Source organism: Papaver somniferum, unplaced genomic scaffold (assembly GCF_003573695.1).
Source record: "Papaver somniferum cultivar HN1 unplaced genomic scaffold, ASM357369v1 unplaced-scaffold_107, whole genome shotgun sequence".
NCBI classification, from domain to species: Eukaryota; Viridiplantae; Streptophyta; class Magnoliopsida; order Ranunculales; family Papaveraceae; genus Papaver; species Papaver somniferum.
This window is the reverse complement of record NW_020619603.1, coordinates 5,734,874-5,755,754: the sequence shown is the minus strand read 5'-3', so window position 1 is coordinate 5,755,754 and position 20,881 is coordinate 5,734,874. Positions and strand designations below refer to the sequence as shown.

The following is a 20,881-nucleotide window of genomic DNA, read 5'->3' as shown; positions in this document are numbered from 1 at the left end:
CCGATAAATAGGGTTGTAATATAATGTTTATAACAGAACATTGTCAGCATACATGGAATTGGTGCAAACACTGGCATCACAAATTCCAAACATCAAATTCCGACACCTGGCAAGGAAGGAGATCAGGCACGCGGACGCCTTGGCCTACATATCATCGATGCTCAGAAACGAGGACGTCAAAGCAATCAAAGGAACCAGGATTTACGAGCCTTCAATTGATATTCAAGAATTTTGCGCTGCACAGCAAGGGAACAACGCAGAAGAAGATATTGCAGATGATGACGTGGGAGAATTCATCGCGGATGATTTCCAAGAAGACGACATCATGACTAAGGCAAACCAATATGAAGACTTCAGCAAAGAAGAAGATTGGATATCTGAGATTCATCTTTTCCTAAAAGAAGGAATACTACCCTCAGATCTAAAGCAAGCCAGAAAAATACAGTCAAAGGCAGGAAGATATGATCTGAGAGAAGATATTTTGTACAAAAAATCTTTTCTCGGACCGTTATTACGCTGTCTATCCATATCTGAAGGCCATTTGATTTTGAAAGACATACACCGTGGCGACGCAGGCAATCACAGTGGAATGAGATCCCGAGAAGATAAGGCGAAAACTCAAGGATATTACTGGCCAACAATGATACGAGACGCTGCAAGAATGTCACGAAGATGCGAAGAATGCCATCATTTTGCCAAAAAATTTCACGCACCCGCAACAATGTTGAACCCAGTAGACAGCCCTTGGCCATTCTCAAAATGGGGCATGGACATCGTGGGTCCCCTAATCGAAGGATCAGGGAAGAAAAAATATTTGATAGTGGCCACAGACTATTTCAGCAAATGGGTAGAGGCTAAAGCCCTGACAAGGATCCGAGACGCAGATGTCTTCACATTCATCTTTCAAAACATCATTTGCAGGTTTGGCATACTAGCTGAGATTATATCTGACAATGGCAAGCAATTCCAAGGAAAAAACATCGACTTACTCTTCGATAATTTCAAAATTCGAAAGAAAAAGTCAACACCAATTTACCCTCAAAGAAATGGTCAGGCAGAGGCCACAAACAAAACCCTCGCACTCATCCTCAAAAAGCAGTTAGACGAATACAAGAAGCGTTAGTGCGAGAAACTACACAACGTTTTGTGGGCTTATAGGAGAACTCGAAGATCAGCCACGGGAGAATCCCCATTCTTACTCACCTATGGAGCCGAAGCTATTATCCCAATAGAAATAATCATGCCAACTACGAAGACTGAAGCATGGGAGAAGAACCTCACAACGGACATGATGTTGGAAAAGTTGGATGATCTGGAAGAGAGGAGGGAGGCAGCACTACAAAAAATGGAAAACTATCAAAGGAAACTAGCAAGGGAGTATAATAAGAGGGTTGAGCTTAGAAATTTCATAGAAGGGCAGTATGTGCTGAGGACCATTCCCCAATACCAACGAGAAAAGAAGTGGGGGAAATTAGCACCAACATGGGGGGGACCCTTCATCATACACAATGTTGTAGGAAATGGATCTTATTATCTACGCAACCTAAAAGGGGAGATCCTCAGACACCCATGGAATGCAAAATATCTCAAGCCATACTACCCGTAGAAAGCAACGCAGATCTGCATCTGCGTGAAGAGCACCAGAAGAAGAAAACGACGCTTGCGATCGACATGTTTCTATCTCTGAGAGAGGAGTAGCAAACCTCAACCTATCAATCAAGCAAACTTTCGTCAAAAAATATTCAAAATACATGGAGCAACATAGTAACAAGACGACCACGTGTAAATACAATACCTCACGAGAACCCTACACCTGTAAATACAGAGAATTGACCTCCGCGACAATACTTCATTCTCCTATATTTTGCTATTTACTACCTTAGAGGTTCCATCAATGGAGTTCTTCCAAATGTAACTCAACAAACTAAATAGACACTTTTTCACCCGTGGACATAGACACTCTGCTGTCGAACCACGTAAATACTTGTGTTAATTGTTGTCTTATTTTACTTGGGGAAAGTAGTCACCTACAATCTCTCGGGACTCCCCTATCAGCGTCTAAAAGTGTAGGACCATGAGGAAGGCAACCAGCAGAAAGAGATACCCAACCAATCTTATGGCAGCGGGTTGACGGAATGAATGTACATTCCAAACAACTCATATCCTAGAATGCTGCCCCGACCCCCACAGTCTGGGAATCCTCTGGCCCAGGATTAGCCAGCGGGGTGACAGGTCTCAAGACGTTCACGAAGATACACATATCTCGGGTTCGCACTCAAACACTTCTCTATCCTTGATTACATTCAGTTATATTCCAAATTAACCGTAACAATACTTAAAAGGAAATCGGACAACATAGATAAAAATTAAAACGATGATCAATTCATTAAAAGTTGATTACAGGCTTGGCAATGATACGCGGGAACAAGAAAATACAAAAGGAATCTCACGAAGCCTTATAATCAACAAAGAACAACTTTCTACAATAATCTACTTGGATAGTTCAACTCCACCAGCAGGTTTAGCAGTCTTCCCCTTCTGCGATGAAGGTACGCTCCCACCCGAAGAAGGCCCTAAAGAACCAGACATTGGAGGCGGGGGTTTCTCACGGCGCGGATAGCCCTTGATAAGGCCATGCTCGGTTTTAAGATCATACTCGATGATGTCCAGAATCTTGTTAGTCTCTTCCACTAGTTGACATCGAGCCTTGTACGTAATAACAGTATTCATCATCTCAGCCTTCGACAACAACGAGGAAAGGCGACTCACTTCCTTCAAAGCGGCTTGGGAAGCCTCGTCCCTTGCTGTAGCTAAACCTTTGTGATGATTAATCTGGCTTTCCTGATGCGCTAATTTAGATTGAGCCTTCGCAATCTCTTCATTTGCAGTGCGAAGCTGTCCCTGCAGCTCTGTAAGGAAAAGAAAAAGGCAGAAGGTTAGGTCCAGGAAATTACAGAATCACACTCGATAATATAAGCATATACCTTCGACTCTCGCCGAATCTATTTCATATTCGTTAACAACAGTATCACGGGCTTCATCAAGAAAGTCATACTCATCTGATAACTTCTTATAATCCGCTTGAAGGGTTGAAAGAGCGTACTGACTCGCATCTAATTATACCTGTTTCATTGAATCCAAATGACGAAGATGGTTGACTTCGTTGTTTAATTCCTCCAGACCCTTATTGAGCCGATACATATTTACTTCAAGATTAATCTCAAACTCAGCTTGGCGTACCACATCGGCCCTAGACGCAGCTAAAGCTTTGCTAAGAGCGCCAGCCTCAGCCCTAGCGTCATCTCTCTCCCTAGCAAGACGCTGAATGTAATCTCTAACTTTATAAGACTGAGAAGAACGAGCTTGACGCAATTCTTCTTCCAAGAGATTGATTCTAGCTTCTAAATATGAGACCTGTTCTCGGGATTCACGAAGATTATCACGCGTCCACAAAAACGTTCCATTAAACAAACAATGATTATTGTTATATTTGTTCTGCATATCAACCATTTGGACTCGTCTGCCCCGCCACTCCTCTGCCAGAGCATTATGTTCATCGGCACGAGCATTCCACTTATCAGCCTCGCTCTTTATCTTCTCTACCAACTCTGCGATGCGATATTTTTGACGTTGCCGCTCATTCCGAAGCCATACTAACTAGGGAACTCCACTCACTGAAGATAGGGTGGGGGAGGGAGACTCAGACAGAACACTAATTACAGTAAAGGACAACAGCAAGGAAGAGAAAACAGATAATCGAACCTGTAACATCCGAAGAATTCTTCTTAGCCTCTTCCAACTCACTACGAGCCATAGCAAGTTCCAAGAGAAGCTTCTCCTCCTCCTTGCCTTGTTGCTCCTTAGCCTTGAGGAGACTCTTCAACTCACCTATCTCCCTATCCCTATCAGAGATAACAGCCTCAGCCGCGGTAAGCTCCTCTTCCCGAAGACGAATCTTAGCTTCCAACTTGAGGGATTTGGCCTTAAAAAACTGGTACAACATGTGGTTGCAATGCTCACTCCTCATCATATGCGAATCAGAAATTAGAACACCCAGACTCTAAAATTGCTAAGTATCGATACAAGGCGAAATGATAAGAGAACTCACTTCTAACATCCGCTGCTGGGGATATCCATACTGACACCCATCATCCAAGGCCATCATGTCAGCAAAAGTCGAGGGAGCGTCGATCACTAGAGAAGCCTCCAAGGCCCGAAGATTTTATCCCACGCTTCTGCGACCTGGTCCTCGGGAGACAGTTGCATCATCTTACGAGTATAGGCATCAGATTTCTTCTCACCCTCCACCACAGGAGATGGATTGGGTACGAACATCAAATTCTTCTTTTTGAACCAAGATAAGATGGCATCATCACCCCCAAGGATCAATGACTGAGGAAAATCATCTCCAAAAGACCCAACCGAGGCCCCACCCATGTATGTGAAGTTAGCGCCCGAAGAGTTCGAGGCTACTCTCGCATCCAAATCTGGAAGATCTCTAGCACCGCTCCCCTCTGGAATATCACTAGCATTCACGACTCCCTTTCCCTTTCCATCCGCCTTGATAGAGTTACCAAGCACATCCCAATCATCGTTTGGGGAAAGCAGGTTGAACTCAGAAGCCAGGCCCAGGGCAGCGTTTATATCAAAACCATCCCCCGCAGAGTAAATCCTACCAAAGGAAAACTCCTGGGATGCAGCGGGAATTTCACCACCAACACCCTTATCCCCAAGAGCAATGTTATCATCACCAGCATCGCTGCATCCCGCGGGATTATCTTCGGCACCAGCACCATGGCCACCTGCGGTATTAATTTCACCACCAATACCGCTACCACCAGCGGTAGTATTCCCTTCAACAAATTCTTCATCATCATGACCTGGAAGGGATGTATCAGTACGCTCCTCCCTATCAGACATATCTTCATCCCCTCCAAACTCAGTCACAGGACTGTTAACTTCTTCATGAACCTCCGCCTCCTCGATTGTTGCGGTGGTGGACTGCTTGGGATTTATCCTCTTCTTCTTCGTCGTCTAAAAAGACAAGGCATATAAGAATAAAAATCCCTGGCTTTGAAAATAATTAAAACTGCCTCAACTAAAGAAGGACAAGGCATATGGAAATCTTACCATGACAACCGCAGTATTCTTCGTCTGAAGATCAGCATCGGAACTCTCTTCTTCATCTCTATCAACAACATCGAGGGCATATTGGAAATTCATGCCCTCAAAATTCAAATGCCAAGGACGGAAATTCCCATAACGAGCAGGAGGAGCCTCATGTATCTGGCTATCTGCGGTAGGACGCCATCCTTGCGGACCTGGAACCCACCCATAAGCCCAAGCACCAACAACCTCAATAACAGTCGCGTGCCACTCATAGTCATGATCACGCTTGATCCGCTCACGAGTAGGAAACACCAATTTGTTAGTATAATTCTCTGTACCCGGGACGTACTTCACCTTAGCACCACTTACTTCACTCAGAAGACGAATCTCACCACGCGGAGCGGCAATATTACGAAGACTCACACTTCACGGTTTACGATTCCTACTGTTAACATAGTCACCAAAAGACTTGTTAAAATTCTCAGGCGTATACCACTCCCTTTCTTCAGGTTTGGGAACATAAAGGGTCATCATTGTCTCTCCTTTACTCCGAAGATAACACTCCCTCAGTGCACGAAGATAATTCCCATAAAGTTGGGAAATAGAGCGACAGCGAGTATTCTTCGAAGAGCCCTCTCGACCAGCCAGCACATCATAATAAATGGAATTCCCAGACTTGTACAAAGGCAACATAAGACCCACTTCAAAGGCCCCCACCGTGGTCAGCAGATGAAATTCATCAAACTTATACGTCGATATCATCTCATAAGTAATATCATCATCAGCAGCGTAAAAACGAACATCGAATAGCTGAAGACCATGTTTTTCCTTAAAAACCTCCAGATCAATATTTTTGAAAGTCACTTTCTTCTCTCCAGCAGTGACGCTGCGTATTTCCTGATAAATATCTTCCTCCTCCGCGGGATCAGGCGCAGAATCCTTCAAAGGATTTCTATCGAAAGCTTTTCTCTTAGGAGGAACCTTAGATGCCTCAGTCTTCGAAACCACTTCTTTCGAAGACCTCCCGTTGGGTTGATACACTGGAGGGGGGGGGGTGTGGGTAGAGGATGTTGCTGAGACGCGGAAGGAGGCGCCACTAATCGAAGAGGCGGGACATCCCGCGTTTTCTTGGGATCATCATGCGGATTAACAAAGGGACGAGAAATAGCATACCGGGAACTAGGAGCCTCTTTTGGCCGGTCCCCTTTCTGTGTATTCCCTCTCTGCGACTCACCCTTCTTAGAGGATGAGTACCTCTGACCAGAAGAAGACGAAACCCTATGAACCCGGGCATCACCTTGGGAAGACTTAGAAGAACCTCCACCAGGCGGAGAAACATCAGGATCTCTACGCGGAGGGGATCTACGCGGACTCTGCGGTAGAGTTTCATAAGAAACCCGCGAACGGTCAGCCATGTCGGCGTAATACACAAACAAGTTTCAGATTTCCAAGGAGACAAAACGAAAATCAAAAAACCCGATCTCATATAGTTCTTCATAATCATGAACCAGATGGAAAATAAGAACAAACCCTAAATAAAAAGGGGAAATAACAAATAGGGGCAAGCATACACGAAGGAAGAAATCATTATTGTTTGTAATAACGAACAGGGGCAATCATACACACATATATATATATATATGTTCTTCATCACAAACACATATAGCAACGGCAGAAAACGAATATATTTTTCATCAAAAGATAATCAAACACAGTAAAACCACTTACCTATAAATGAAAAATCAGGAAGAAAGCCTCGACGAACAACAACAGCAGCAGAAAGCTTCGAGGAACAACAACAGCAGCAGCAGAAAGCTTTGAGGAACAACAACAGCAGCAGCAGAAAGCTTTGAGGAACAACAGTAGCAGCAGCATCAATTAATAACAAGGATACAAAAGCAGAGAACAAAAAATAAAAGCTCCGAGGAAAGAGAAGGAATGAAATTTATGACTAGAGAATTTTCACATTCCTTCCATATATATATGCAAAGAGAAATAAAACCGCCCCACTACCCAAGAAGAAGTTATTGCAAATAGTGGGAAACGTGCCCTAAAATCTAGGAAAATAATAAAGAGAAGATGAAGAGAGTAACACGTTTATCCCCACTACCCGAGAAGAAGTTATTGAAAATAGTGGGGAATGTGCCCTAAAATCTAGGAAAATAATAAAGAGAAGATGAAGAGAGTAACAAGTTTTTTCTTCCCACTTCGACTAACCGCCCAGTAGGAGGAAAAGGGGCAAATTGTAGGTACACATTTCATCTTCCGCCACGTGTACACAAAGACACACGTGGAGGACATGTGGATGAGGGAATTAAGCTATGATATCACACGTGGACGGCCAAGAGTCACTTTATCCTATCCCCAGAAAGATCTAAGATCTACGGCTGGGGATAGTCCGACTGACGTAGACAAGACAGGGGCAGAGGACAGCTGTCTACCGCGGCTGGGGATAACGTTGGGAAGAGTTAGTCGCTCAATTTTTTATTCTTTTACGCTCTTTATATGACGTTTTCTTCCTTGTATACGATCAAGATCTTGAAGTCAATATTTTGAACACACTTCCTCTTTTAATAGATTCCGCCCCTTCTTCTGGCTGTTGATCAAAGAATGCATGTTTTCTTTCTAACAACTTATGTAAGTTTCAAGATTAGGTATGATAACCTATGTGCATAAGTTCCTTATTCATATGAATATGTTAGTATGAGTGTATGTGTCTTCTGTGTGTGCAAAGGTAACAATACATGCCATGATCATGTCATATGTACAACTATAATAATACATGTGTAGATATCTATCATACGTGCGAATAGTTATTCATTTTAAAATCCTATCATATGTGTGAATGTAATAATACATGTGTATGGATTTATCATTCGTGTGAATATATAATTGTTATCATGTTTCACGCAAAGCAATCAGGCTAGTGCGAATATCAAATTCCTATTAAGTTTACAATCCCCCTTTTGCCTATGATATTCGCATCAGGGTGATTGCTTCCTTTAAATCTTTATTTTTTTTCAAAGGTAAAATCAGGCTAGTGTGAATATCAAATTCCTATTAAGTTTACAATCCCCTTTTTGCCTCGGATATTCGCATCAGGGTGATTGCTTCCTTTAAATCCTTATTTTTTTTCAAGTTACCTTTGTGATTACCTATTTGTGGTTGTATTTCATGTTTTGATCGCCCCTTTGCCTTTAGTTTTATGTTTGCAAAAATGATGTTAGTATGGTCTGTTGTGCTTGTTCGCATGCACATAACATATTAACCATAATGCTGCTTCAAATACTTCTTATTGTAAAGTCGACTCTCCATTTTCTCTATATTTCTTCCATCCCTTTCCATTAGCTGGTACATCCCATTACCAACATATATCTTCACCACATACGGTCCAACCCATATAGTTTTTTCTTTCTTCTTTCTTCCTTATTTCCAATAAGGTGGTAGTTCGCTTATGACTAACTCTCCTGGTTGAAAGTCTCCCCTTTTAGATTGCTTCGCATACTTAAGCCCTTCTGTCCCTTCGACTTCCTTCTGAGTTAGGTCACTATTACCCCCTTTTTCCTTTGATGATTTTGCACTCTTATCATATCCCCCTTCTTTTGTTATGAAATGAACCATCAGTCTTTCGCTCTTCTTGCTTTATTTTGCGTCTTGTTTCTAGACGTTCCTTTTCTTAATCGCACGCTCTTCGTTTTTCTCCACATATATTTCATTACATGTCTTTGGTTCATTAGTGTCTCTATTTTATGATTCCAACACCTTCGGGCAATGGAAACTTAATGCATTGATGGTATGTTGAATCCACGCCCAGGATGTTATGTAACCATGGTCTCCCAATTAATGCATTATATGGAGATTCGACATCTACAACACAAAATGTTACTTCGGTAGAGATTGTTTTAAGTGGTATTTGCATGGTGATCTCTCCTTTCGGCTTGTTTGCCGTTCCATTGAAGTCGTATATTTTGTATGGTGACGGGATCAAATCTTCATCTTTTCCTCCCATTGTCTTATAGGTGTGGTAAAAGAGAATATCCACAGAGCTTGATGAATCAATTAGTATCCTATTTATTTCCCATGCGAGATCTTCTTCCCTTTCTTCCTTGTTAGGTTTTCCTTTCCGGGATTATCTCTAACTTAACAACTAATGGACTCTCGTGAAGTTCACCTTCTCCAGTTACTTAACAACTAAATGTTATGGGTTGTTTCTGCCATTCCTTGAGCTTTGATATCTTTTCTAAATTTAGAATCTCTTTTACTCCGGCATCCCTCGTATATACCCGGCTCAACACATTGTCATGGAAGTCCTCTATGCTTTTGTATGAGTGTATTATTGAATTGCACTGTAAATTTTTGGCACTCGCTCCCACTTCAATGAGAAATGTATTTTTTCCTTTGTCTGCTCCTGATGATGACCCTCCTGCTATTGGTTGCTTGGCAGTGGTGGAGGTAGTGGTGTAGCTAGGAAGTGGTTAAGCTTTCCTTGTCCGATCATCCTCAATATTATTCTTTGAATATTCTTGCAGTTATTTGTTGTGTGACCGTGAAAGCGATGATAAGCGCAAAACTCTTTGCTTATCCTTCCCGATGGTGGCTCTTGCCCAAGGTTAGGTGGTGGTATTATCTCTTCCATTAGTATAACAGCTTCCCAAACTTTCTCCACCGTTGTGTTAAGAGGTGGCATCCTGACCTCTATTCCTCTGTAATTCGTACCCTGATTGTAATATCTTTTATTTCCTCCATATCCGTATTCATGATTATCATATCTTGCCACTTTGATGTTCCCCCCGTGGTTGTTCTACTTCCTCTCCCTGTACTCTTGTACGTACATTTCTTGGTCTCGTCTACTCATAGCGACCTTCCTTGATTGATCCTCTGCGATTGATTTCTCTTTGCTTCCTTGCGAAGTACTCGCAACTTCATTCGCCATTCTTGGTAGTAGACTAGCATTACCTGTTCTTTCATTTGTTACTGTTATCGAGTAAGATTCCATATCTCTCTATTTTTCTTCAAGTGTGATATACTCCTCTTGTCAGTTGGTAATAGTGCATTGATGTATGACAAGATGAGGTTTCTTTCATCCACTCGTACCGCAATTTCACTACTCATCGTCCTCCATCTGTTGGTCATATCTCGCAGGCTTTCGTTCGTTCTCTTTCGCAGACTGAATGCTTTTTCAATTCCTGGTCTTAGCATACTACTGCTGATGTATTTCCCCAAGAACAGACTCTGCAAGTGATCTAATGACTTTATTTTTCCTACTGGTAAACCGTCAAACCACTTCAAGGCTTCTCCTGAGGGACTGGCTGGAAAAAACTTGCATAAGACTGCTTCATTGTCATCATATTGTAACAAAGCCAAGCTGTATGTCTTTATATGCTGTATCGCACAGTTAGATCCGTCAAAGATGCTAGGAAACGTGGGTAGTGCACACTTTCTTGGTATTGTTACGCGCGAAGGGTGTCCTTGTTGCTTCTTCTATCGCATCCTCCAGATTTCTTCTCCCTCCATCTTTTCCTTTAGTTACTAATTCTCTTAATTCCGTTATTTCTCTTCGGATTTCAACATTTGGGAATATGTCGTCTTCTTGTTGTTCTCTTGGCCTTTTCAACCGAGCTTCCCTCATCCTGTTTTCATATCTGCTTTGCCGTATTGCTTCTTCTAGGTGTTGTCGTTCTTCATCATTTCTTCTTTCTCTTCTCCTTCCCTTTCATTTTTCACATGTTCTCGTGCTGATCTGTCTCTCTCATCTTGCTGTCGCAGCATCTCTCTTCCATGGAGTATCATCCTTGCTTGTTCTACGTCATTCTCTCGCTGCTCGTCATCGTGTGCGCGATTGTTCTCCTCATTCTGCTCCATTCTTCCTTATCTACGACGCATTCGCCTTAGTTCATCCTCTCCCACTTGAATATACATATTTTCTCTGCGATCCCCTTCGTGTTCCTCATGCGAATTTTCATATTACTGAAAAGTATTATCCAAAAATTTTCCTTGTGTATTATCTCCGTGCTCGGATCTACTTCTCCTAGTAGTACTCCTGCTTGTCCTTGATCTTGAGCTTGCACGTGTTTCTATGGATCTTGATTGGGACCTTTGTTCTTGTAATCTCTGATTTTCCTCTCTCAACTCATCATTTTGTCGTGTCAAATTCGCACGTAGTTCTGTTTCTCTTCTTATTTCCTCTTCCAGTCGCTGCCTTAATTCTGCAATGGTTATGTTGTCTTCGATCTATCTTTCAGATCCTTCCGCATGTGGCCATTCATCATTTTCTTCAGCGGTATCTGTATCCTTAATGTGTACACTTACTGCATCGTAATTTATTTGGTCGTTCTCCATTTGTTCCTGATGTCTCTGCTATTTCACCTCTTCTTCTACCCGCAATTCTTCGACTTCGCCTAACTGGTGGTGTGTTTCCTGCTGCAGATGTTTTCCTTTCCATTTTGTGTTCTTAAAACAATACTTATACATTTTTATGAAAACTGCAACTAAAACATAAGTGAACTAAAATTTCTTTTCTTAATGAAAACCGTGTGATGGTAGCAATCAAAATCTTTCGCAAAAACAAGAACAAATTAAACTTTGAAACAAGAACGATTAGAAACTTCTCGTTAAAAGAAAAATTATTCTCAAACAAGAGCAATAAGAAACTTTACTTTGTAGAATTTTTTGAAAGAGAAACAGATCCAATCCCAATCCCGAGCTGTATTCTAGCGCCAAAATATAGTAGTAGAAAATCCTACTACTACACCCCTTAAACAATCTATATATCAAACTAAGAAAACATTATGAAGAAAATCAAGAAATAGTTTTATTAAGTATAGAAATCAATACAAAGATGATAGATAGAACCCTAACTTGGGAAACAAATAACTTTCTCTCTCCTAAAGTTCTATCTCCACTCTCAAAAGGATCTCTTTTACCACAAGGGTGGCTGGTCCTATATATAGGGATTTTACATAGTAGAGGACAGCTAATAAAGCCCTTATTTTCGGATCTCAAATGCGAGTTGCTCGCTCCCGTACACTGTGTCTTCTCGCACATACTCTTGGACTTCGCACAACTCTCACACTTTACTCGTGACTTTGTGACGTCATTGATTTCGTCATTTAAGATATGCTACGTGCGAACTCTTCTCGCTCCTTAATAATTCAGTTGTCTCGCACGATTATTCATGTGTGCGATATTTAACCCCTACATGCAGGAAGTATCTATAGAACTTGGTGAAGAATCTAATATATAATTTGAGATTCTTCATAAACTACTCAACTGTAAATCATTAAAAAAGTTGAAACTTAGAGTGCACTGCGACGAGAGTTTCGAATGTGCAGTTGTTACTCTTCCAAAATCAATGAGTTTACCACAGCTCAAGTTTATGCATCTTGAGAGATTTCTACTACATGATGTTGATTTAACAAAAAGGCTCTTTTCAAGCTATCCAGTTCTTGAAACGTCGAATATAGTTGATTGTGATATACAGACTGATAATCAACAGAATTTCACTATTAAATCTCTCAGCCTTATCAGCGGTTTGCGTACACTTAGGAGTACGGTAGTGGTCATCCGTATTATCATTATAACCCTACACTTGTCAGGTTATCTGCCCCTAATCTCAAGAACTTCGCCTGGAAATCTGGTTGGAAACATGATTATAATCTAGAAAACTGCTATGATAAGCTTGTAGTTGCAGGAAATCCTACACTACACTCTTCATGTGATTTTATTATTAATCAACTCATTTTAGGTTTATATTCTTAATTTTATTGATTAATCTTTGGATGTTCTTACAAGAAAAGATAAAGGACTCAAGAATGATCTCTACTCTAAACTTTCTCTCTCCTATTTACTTGGTTCTTAATCAAAAAAGATCTTCCTTCTCTTCAGCACTCGAACGAATATTTATAAGGAAATACATAGTGGATGACAGCTAATCTGTCCCTTATTTTCGGGTATGGTTTGCGACATTCTCGCAACCTTACAGATGTTAATTTCGCAAACTCTCTAATTTTGGCAGGATTATCATATCTTTCTCGTGATCTTAGCTGACGTCATTTATTTTATCATTTCTGAAATTGTTCTGCGACGCTGTTGTATTGTGTCACTGATAATTTCGCTGAAACATTGTCATTGCGAGATTCTGATCCTACATCTTGCCTCTTCTCATATCTTCTCTACAAAGTATAGAATGATGTGATAAATGCCGCAGTTGTTTATCTTTTCATATTCTACATTTATCACACGTACTCTCTCTTCCATTTATTTCTTGACACGTCTTCTGTAACCGCTACTTTTCAACCGCTCACGTCTTTTCGTCTTAATGGTGTTTATTTCTTCGAGTAAAAAATCTCCTTTATATACTCTTCTTACCCCCTTTTTCCACTTTTCTTTTTACTTTCTCTTCTATTTTTATTCTCTCATCTCTGCAACTCTGTTATCCTTCTGCAAATTCTGCTGCTGTAATTTTTGGTTCCTTCAATCCTTTTACTTTACATACATTCCCATACTCTATATTCAAACATGGCTCCAAGTGGTCATAGATATGAGAAGAATTTACAAGATGTCCAAAAAGATCTTGCTGATAAAGGTTTCACACTCTCCACCATTCCTGGTGAGAATGTGAAATCAATTCTTTCTGTCAAGCTTTTCTCTGATCAATATTATGATGATCAATCAATCATAATTTCGCTAGGTCAGATTATCGCAGGTCTCCCTATTCCTCTTTATAACCCAGATCTTCCTTTATTTTATGAAATTCTCGCTCATTCGGGATTTTCGCGAGCCATCTTCCAACTGAGTGGGGATTGCATCCGTCTGATGCTAGAGTTCGCTAATCGTGGTGCTGGTAGAGGATCTCTGTACTCCAAAGAACTTAGGAATCCTAAATTCGCAAACCTAGAGATAGTTGCTGAGAAATATACAGTGGTGAATTTCTTTGAGAATTATGAACTTATCTCCATGAAGAAAGAGAATACTCGCTGGGGTATTCACTTAAAAAGGAAAGATAACATTGATGAAGCCAAAATTCTTATGCAAGATATTGATTGGCATTCTGGTAAAAACACAACTCCTCGCCAATCCAAAGATGATAAATGGTGTGTTTTTCCTTTAATGCTAAAAGGACCCTACATTGTTGGGTCAAATATTCTTCCTGCGAATCTCGCTGCTTATCAACCTTGGGTTTTCTCTTGGCCCGAGAAGGAGAAAGAGGTATGTTTTTCCCCTTTAACTCATTTTATATTTCTTTATTGATTTTTTCTATTTTGTTCGCTAACTCTTGCGACATTCCGCATATCCAAAAGTTGAAAGATAGTTATAACAGGACTGAGAAATCTAGTACTCTGTTAGGTCTTCTCTCATACACGGATGAGGTAAGAAATTTTTTCTTATGATTTTAAATAGTATTGTTACTTCGATGCTTCCATTTCTTATTTCTATCTGTGTGTGAAGATTATTGCTGAAGTATAAGAATCTGCTGATGTTGCGAAGATTGGTGATAAAGGGAAAGGTGTTCTTCGCAAGGAAAAATCAACTGGTCCTCCTCCAAATAAAAGGAAAGTTTGTTCTTCTTCCCCTTCAGATATTCCTCCTCACGAAAATTCTGAAAGTGATAAGGGTGATGAGGACAACGATGATATTGCTGGAAGTGAAAATTCTCCACCTGAATCTTCTATGGCTAAGTTATCTAGCCTCTTTTCTGATTCTCTACAAGGAATGGGAGATAGCTAATTCGCAGATACCTCCAAAGCTCTCGCTACCCTTTTCAGTGACTCCCGATTTTTTGCATTCTCTCAATAATCTGCTATATTTTTATCCTTTTACTTCTTCATTGTTATAATTCAAAATTTCTTTCTATATTAATATTTTTTATATTTTTTCGCGGGCTGGAAAAGCTTCTTTTGTTGTTGCCTCAGATCTAGAGAGAAGACGTGAAAATCTTGAAAAGAAGAATCTTCAATTTCGGAAAAAGAATGAAGAATTGGAAGCTGAAGTTAAAGGTCTTCGCGAGAAAAATAGACAATTAGAAATTGATTCTTCCTCGTATAAGAACAAAATTTCTAGTCTCCAGCAAGCACCCTAAGTGGGGTTTTCTTCAGGCCGAGTGCAGTATAAGCCAAGACTTGTCAAGAATGGCAAGGTACGCTTTAAACGTCCCTGGCACTCTTGACTCAACCGTGTACCTCGGCGCCTTGATCAGATCTGCACTCCTTGGGAGAGTCCTTATTACCTTAGTCGCCCAACCCAAGTCATATGCTTAAGCTGAGAATCCGAGGTGCCTCTCCCGGATGGGCTTTATTGACCCCAAATCTCCATGACTCAGGTTCCGGGGGTGGTGTAGCCTTTCCCTGAGCCATGCAACAGGTACCTCCTTATATGACGTACTTTAGGTCTTACATTTGCCTCTTGCGAAATTATATTCGCGAACTAGGGTGTACGCCATAAAGGTTCGCCTCTTTCTATTTTGTCATTCTTCTCTGATTATTTTCTGTAAAATTCATTATCTCTGTGAGAGTCTCGCAAATCATTATATTGTATTTGAATTTCGCAATCTCAATTTTGTTGTTCAATCAAATGTATTTTTTAGAATTTTACTTATTGCGAGAGTATCGCAACAACTTAATCATTCGTACATTTCTTGTTTTTATTACCTTTGCCATCCTCTGCTTCTTTATTATTTTCTGCTACTGCTTCCTTGGTAGCGGTAAATTCATCATTTTTATTCTGAGGTAACATTAATTTCGCAACATCTCTTCTCATTTCCTTTCGATTGTGTCCACCATCAACCTCTCACTTCTATGTACATCTTTGATTTTGTGTCGCCAGTTTTCCTTCTTGTTTGCTCTTCCTTCGCAAGATTCTATCTCAGTTTCGTAACATCTCTTTCCTTCGACCCAATCTCCCTTTATGATCCCTACACCATTGGAGTGAGGGAATTTGATGCACTGGTGGAAAGTTGAAGCTACACCTAGAATCCCATGTAGCCAAGGTCGACCAATTAACGCATTGTTAGGTGATTCTACATCAACGACACAAAATAAGATTTCAGAAGATATTCCCTTCAATGGAATTCGCATAGTAACTCCCCTTTAGGCTTGTTAGCAGTACCATTAAAACCATATATCTTATATGTTGATGGTATAAGATCATCATCTCTTCCACCCATGGTTTTATAAGTATGATAAAATAAGATGTTCACAAAGCTTCCAGTATCGACTAGAATTCTATTGATTGCCCATGAATCTTAAGCTACATCATCCTCATCTTCTTTTGGTTTTGGATTAATTTTTAATTTTATTACCAATAGATTGTCATGCACCTCTTCTCCTTCGGGAATTTCTTCTGCAGTAAAAGAAATGATTTGTTTCTTCCATTCCTCTAGTGGCGAGATTTTCGCAATATTCATAATTTCTCTTCCGTCATTATCTCTTGAGAACACTCTACTCAAAACATTATCATGAAAATCCTCAATTGTCTTATATGAATGTACGATAGAGTGACAGAATAGATTTTTTGCTTTTGCACCAACTTCTATGAAGAATATTTCTTTCTTTTTCATAGTATTCACTTTGTGATGTTCTCGTGGTGGTGGTAATGGTTGAGATTGCGGATGCCCTACCAGAAAGTCGTTTAGTTTTCCTTGATATATCATTCTCAAAATAATTCTTTTTACATTTCTGCAATCATTTGTGGTATGTCCATGAAAATGATGATAAGAGCAAAATTCATGACTTCTGTGGTTTGGAGGTGGTTCCGTTCCCATGTTCCACGGTGTTGGTATATTTTCCATCAAGATTATAGCTTCCCAGATCTTCTCCACACTTGCATTTAGAGGTGGCATCTTGATTTCTTCCCATATTACCTTGTGATTTCCTTGTCCTTTATTATAGTTTTGTCTTTGACCTCCATAAGTTTCTTGCGGTTCATCGAGCCTTTGAATCTTGTTATTTCCTCCACGATTGTAGAAGTTTCTTTCTCTCTCATACTCTTCTTGATCTCGGCTTCCCATATCTACCAATTTCTGCTGATTGTTACTTGTCACCTTCTCTTGTTGTACTTGCGAAGTATTCGCCACTGTGTTTATTAGCTTGGGTAATAAGCTTGCATTCGCTGTTTATGAGCTGACGTTCGCAACTGGATATGATTCCATTTCATTTTGCCTTTCCTCTAAAGAAATGTATTCTTCTTGAAGTTCTCGCAATTCAGTCATTGTAATCGTATTCTTGACTCTGAAAATTTGGACATACAATAGGATTGTTGCAAACATAGCATTGATAAATGATAATATGAGATATCTCTCATCTACACGGCCAGTCATTTCGCTACACATAGTTCTCCATCTTTTAGTCAAGTGTTTCAAACTTTCGCCAATCCTTTGTTTTAATCCAAACACATCTTCTATACCAGGTCGTGAGGAATTATTACTTATGTATGCTCCCAAGAATGTATTCTGCAAATGATTGATGGAGGTTATTGTATTCTTTGGTAAACTTTCAAATCATTTTAACGCTTCTCCTGTTAAGCTGGATGCAAAATATTTGCACAATACCGCATCATGATTTTCCCATTATAACATGCACCTCACATAGGCTTTAATGTGCTGAATTGCACAAGTTGTTCCATCAAAAATGCTGGTTAATGCGGGAAAATTGCGTTTCGGTGGTATTCCTCCTAATTATACTTCCCTTGTAAATGGAGTTTTCGTAGCTTCTTTTATTGCTTCATCCAATTGTCTTCTACCTACTTCTCCTCTGTTATTTAGCATTCCTCTCATTTCTTCTAATTCTTTCAAGATTTGTTTATTTACACCTGAATCTTGATCCATTGGTCTCTTTAATTTTGCTTCTCTTCTTCTGCGTTCATGTCTATCTTCTCTTGCGAAATTTTGCATTTCTTCTTCATTATCCTCATCTCGTCTTCTTCTGCGATTCTCTTCCTCATCTCTATCTTGAATTCGCAAATGATGATGTCTTTCATTTTCCCCTCCATAATTTGTTCATTTCTTATCAATTCATTTCGCTGTCTTTCAGCCATTCTTTTTACTCTATCATACTCCTCATTAAGATTATCGTTATTCCGGTTTTGTTTACGCCTTCTTTCTCGATTGTCATGATTGCTCTGGAGAATTATCTTCTGAAGCTCTTGTTCTTCCATTTCCGCTCTCAATATTTCACATTCATAGATTAAACGTGCTTGTTCAACATAATGTCTTTCAATTTCTTCTTCAATTGTCTGTTGATTTCTTTGAGTTCCTATTACATGTAAAATTCTTCTTCCTTCCTCTTTGGGACAAGTGAGAAACGACAAATGGATGCCACTACGAGACCCCTTCTCGATAATGGCTTAATCCTAAAGACGCAAAGTGTGAGATATCCATGGCTTAATCCTAAAAACGATGTCAAAAAGATCATCCATCCTTGGCTTGCATATGTAGCCGTAAAATAGAAACATGGGACAAGTGAGAAACGACAAATGGATGCCACTACGAGACCCCTTCTCGATAATGTACGTTCTGTGACTGGAAGATATCTTCCCATAAGCTCTAAACAAGTTAACACTGTAGTCAAAACAACCGCATACCTGAACAAAGAAGAAAAAAACAACTAAAAGATGCGTCAGAAGCTCCCCGGAAATGATTTGCTACACCAAAAGTTATTCAGCACACATAATAAAGACATTACCAGGAACCCAGGTTGTTTCCCGTCGTCTACAGCTAAGAACCCAGGGAAAACAGACAGAGTCAATACAAATGTCAGAATTATAGTCACTGCACGGTCAAGGTTTTGAATTAGCAACTGTTTGGTTGTCAGGCGCTCCAGTTGTTTATGGCCTTCCTCATCAGTCTGTAATACGTAGAAATTCCGAAATCTTATAGCTCGGCCTAATAGCAAATAATGAGTTGGGTCACTACATGAAAAGGAAAGAAAGATGTAAGAAGAATACTCTTCCATTTTGCTGCATTTCCACGCCAGCTGCAGCCAAATCGGCTGCAACTGTTTTTGACCCTTCCGATGCTGCCTTTGATTGATAATATTTCACAATTGGTAGTTGCGCGAAGATAAAAGCATAGAGAACAGCACACAACAGCATGAAAGAAGTGGAAACTGAGAGAAACACCACTGCAATAGATAATTACATTAGAGATTTATAAAAATTCTCTATGAAAGGAAAATTTCAGATGTTACAAATTTGTGTCTGACTAAATGAACATGGAAAGTCGCATTGTTGTAACAATCAAAAGAAATAGTCTTTCAAACTCAAGAAAGGCAAAAACATTAATCAGTTTGAAGTTTATATGAAAGAGTATCATGAACACACACGTTTGTCAGACGATTAATAATGTGCCACTTACTTGCCCCCTTGCGAAGACCACTCCTGGAATTCTCAAAGGATGCTTTTGTAACTAGGCGCAAAAACGAGGTTAGAATCCCCGATGCAGACATCCCGTTAAAAAAATTCTACAGTTATGTCAGAAACAAAAATACCAGCAAATGCCGGATATGATTCAGTACTTATAACCACCAAGGGAGATCTAGCTGAGGAAATGAAACTAAGAAAAAAAATCTATTACCCGCATAAACTCAGGACACATTAAGGATAGATCCCCAAACAGCCCACTTTCAAGAGAACCTTGAGCAATTGCAATAATTGCGATGATTATGCAGAGACCGATGAACCTCCAAAGCCCCCTTCCTCAGGATATAGCTATGTCCAACTATGAAGCAAACGGAATAACAAAGAAAGGTATGATTTAAAGACGAATGAGCAAAAGGAAAGATGAAACAGCTAGTTGCATCGGTAACATACGACAGGAGGTGAGCGACTACTTACAATTATAATATTACTCATAAATAAAAGTAAAAAGCTGGAAATAATTCGTATTCTTGTGTTGCCTCATAATATGCTAGTATAGCAGTAATTGTTACTACAACAGTAGCATACACAATTGGGAGCACTCTAGCGGAATGGTAATCCTGCATCAATGAGAGAAACCACTGTGAGTTTTACCGTCCTACCAGACAGGCATCTTAAGCTACACGAGCTATATATACAGGCCATTGAAATTTTTTGGTAGATGAAATTGGCTAATGCAAGGACATAGTGAGGGACAGTTCCAGTATATGTCTGCTCAGAGGCAGGTCCAAGCCTCTCAAACATTTAAAAAAAATATATAATAAAAAATAAAAATAAATTGTAGGAATGTGGAGTCACAAATTCTATCAATTCGTAAAAACAGAATCACATACAAAGGATAGCGTCAATAATCTGAGCATGTTAAGAAGCGGAAGAGGCAAGAGCGTAAGGGAAAGATAAAATTAACATACCGGGAACAAGTATTGGAAGTAATCTTGTATTGTCAACGTAGTGTTCCAAAGAAGAAGACACCCAATTCCTAAAATCCAACATATCACAATTGCCAATTTCCGGCCCTGCTGCAGCTAAATTACTCAAAACAAATGAAAATCAGAATTCACAGCTACTTTTGCCGGAAATTTCATACCAAGAAAAAAGAAAAACAAAATCTTAGCGCACCTCTGGTGGTTTGTCCGTTGATATGCCAGCCATGGTTGTTTTTTTTTTTTGAGTTCGCCTACCTTGAAAAAAAATCAAATTGTTTTTCCGCACTTTTAAGGTAAATTGGAGTCTTTATATATCCTGCCCTGTCTCTGTCTGCCTGGACTTCAACAACTTCACTTCCATCCTTGTTTAACATTTTGACATTAATAAGATTATTTTTTGTGGGATGTTTTATATTCCTTGTATTTCAGTATTTATG

General features: G+C 39.8%; 1 pseudogene; it reads right to left on the bottom strand.

Moving 5' to 3' along the window:
- Window positions 1-10,086: 10,086 nt before the first annotated feature.
- Window positions 10,087-20,818, bottom strand: LOC113327947 (annotated as a pseudogene).
- Window positions 20,819-20,881: the final 63 nt, after the last annotated feature.